The sequence below is a fragment of the Nesoenas mayeri genome, assembly GCF_963082525.1.
Source record: "Nesoenas mayeri genome assembly, chromosome: 3".
Classification (NCBI taxonomy): Eukaryota; Metazoa; Chordata; class Aves; order Columbiformes; family Columbidae; genus Nesoenas; species Nesoenas mayeri.
Genome location: NC_137544.1, coordinates 66406616 through 66409395, shown reverse-complemented (window position 1 = coordinate 66409395; position 2780 = coordinate 66406616).

Here is a 2780-nt window from a genome sequence, read left to right as displayed (position 1 = left end):
GTCTCTGTCCTTAAGTTTAACCAGTGCTGAAATGCATTAACATAAAATACATATTGCTGTGTACCCTTTTTAAATTCCTTCCCCCTCACTTTCCCCCACACATACAAATTCACAAGCACAGTCTTCAGTGTCACAAATATCATGAAAAACATCAATAATCTGAAAATGTCTGGCTGACAGAAAAGGAAGGGCTCTCTGCCTCTTTTTATGTCTCTCAGTCACCTTTCACTAGACTATGTAAGAATTCCACGTTAGGGAAAAAGCATGGTTTCACATTTTTATGTTAGATATTGGATCTAAAGATACAAAGGGTATTCACATTCCGCACAGTGACATTATCTTCCCAATCATGTAATGGTGCATAATTAGCAAGGGGGTTCTTATTTCTATGTTATGTCCCTAGGATTTCAAACATCCCAAACATTCTCATGCATTTCCTACCCACAATTCTTTCTCTGAAAAATCGGTAACATTTAATACACTCCTGGAAACCAAGGGTCGTTCCTGAGGTGGTGATGTTACTGCAGCCATATTTCTTTTCATTCATAGCAGACATATCGTATTGAAAGTTGTATTCTGATAGAGCCAGCACATGGAAGTAGGCTATTTAATCTGCAGCAGGTAAACTGAAGAAATCTGCTGTTTGATCTTGAAGAGGATTGAAGTGAGTCATTAAAAGCAGTAAATCCAAGCTGTAGTTTCTCTGTCTCTTGCCACATTATGAACAAACTTCAAAATGGATAGTATGATGAGAGACAGGAATATTTTTAATCATTGGTCAAAACAAAAATTCCTGAGTTTTTCTTCATGCATCCGGAGAGCTGTAAAACTAACCAAGGACAAATATGAAGCTGCTGAAATATGAAACAATTAAAGGAAATCCCAGCCTAAATCATAATCTCCAGATGGAAAGTGTAAAAAAAAAAAAAAAAAAGAAAAAAAGAAAAAATAAAGTTCACCTAATGCTCATTCTATCATTCTACTTTTTTTTTTTCTTTTTTTTTCCAGTGAACTCTGCTTACATTTGAAATGAAAAGATTTTATGGGTTCACTCAGAAGCATTCAGCATATATACCTATGTTTCCTCAAGAAGGGCTAGTAACAACGAACATCAGATAAACTGAAGAGTAGTTTTCAGCAAGTTGATTTAAAATTCTGCCACAATGTTTCCTTTTTGTTTCTGATGACAGCATACAGCCCTTGTGTCTGGCAGTGATTGGCAGTAGATAAGATCTGGGTTCAATTTGGAGGATTTACTGGTCATACTCAAACATCATCACCATGAGACCTGGCCAGCTGAAAAAATGGTTACAACTAAATTAATCTCTATGCATCCTGGAAAGTACCTCTCCACTGCAATTATTTTGTTACACAGAAAACATCTAGCTGATCAGGGGTTTACTGAAGGGCAATTTTCAACTAGACTAAGGTCAGTGTTAAACTCTGTTTTACAATGATAATCTCAATAGATACATTCAGTAAATTAAAATAACTACATTTCCTCATTTTATAGTTTATAATAATTCAGTTTTGCTGCTGCTAGAACATGAAAGTAACACTAGTCATAGATTTCTTTGTATATTTTTTTGTATATTTGTAGATTTTCTTTGTATATTTTTATCCTGGTATCCATGTCCCTACCAAACTAAATAATCTCAGCTTTTCTTATCAAGCTGTATCTTCTTCACAGACATCTGAAAATCAGATTTGTCACTCAGGTGCTTAATTCAGTATTTGGATATGTTATTTTAATCATCAACTTTGAAAACCGTCAGCCTTCCATTAACCATCAGTACCTTTACTCAGTATTTTTAAAACTCTGTTTCATACAAAAAAGTCCCAAACAAAACGAAACAAAGATTCAACATTAAAATTACTCTAAAATCTCAAGATTGGAGTATTCCTAAATTTTGGGGATTCCTGATATTAATTTCAAAAAATAGATGTAGCTGATTCTGTGTTGTTTTTTTTTTTTTTTTTTTAATAATGGGCAAGACAAAACCTCATACAACGCTTCAGACAAAAAAGGTTTGACATTCACAGCACAATGTTTATGATCATCCATTATATGCGAACTATTTTAGAAGAAAATAATTAAAAACAGATCCTATGAAATTTATCACATAAATACAAAATCATGTATTTTATTGATCCCCGTATATTCTCCGTTAATTCTGGGACCATGTTATTAAATATATTGGCTATTTTCTTTTGTAGGGGTGTTATTATTACTATTTGTTATATTTAGCAACAATATCTACAAATTCCAACAGGGAATTGGTGCTGCTTTTTATTAAAACTGTTCAAACAATTAGCTTATAACCTGTTTGTGTTCCAGGGAACTCACAATTTAGAATGAGGTGTGGAAAGGAAAAGAATTGGCAAAGGAAATTTGAAGTACAGTCATTAAAATATTAATACCTGCAGTTACACTGTCAGGCCCAGATAGTTCCTCAAACAAGCTGGAGAACAATGGCAAATATTTGACAATCCTCATACCCTAAATTAGTATACTAATGAAAAGGTGTTACTAAAAGCCTTTTCACACGTTTCTTCTTTATGGAATATTCCACCAAAGACAAGTGCTTTTGAATGTTGAAGGAAGGTCTTCAACATAGAAAACCATTAAAGGAAAGAGAAAGGAATTTTCATCTCCCTGTCTCCGGACATTTTGAGGTTCAAAAAGTTTCAGAGAAGGAGGAGATTTGGTATTGTTCTGAGTCAATTTGCTCTGGCTGAGGAAATGACGAGAAGGAAACTACTTCGCCGTCTCTGGAACC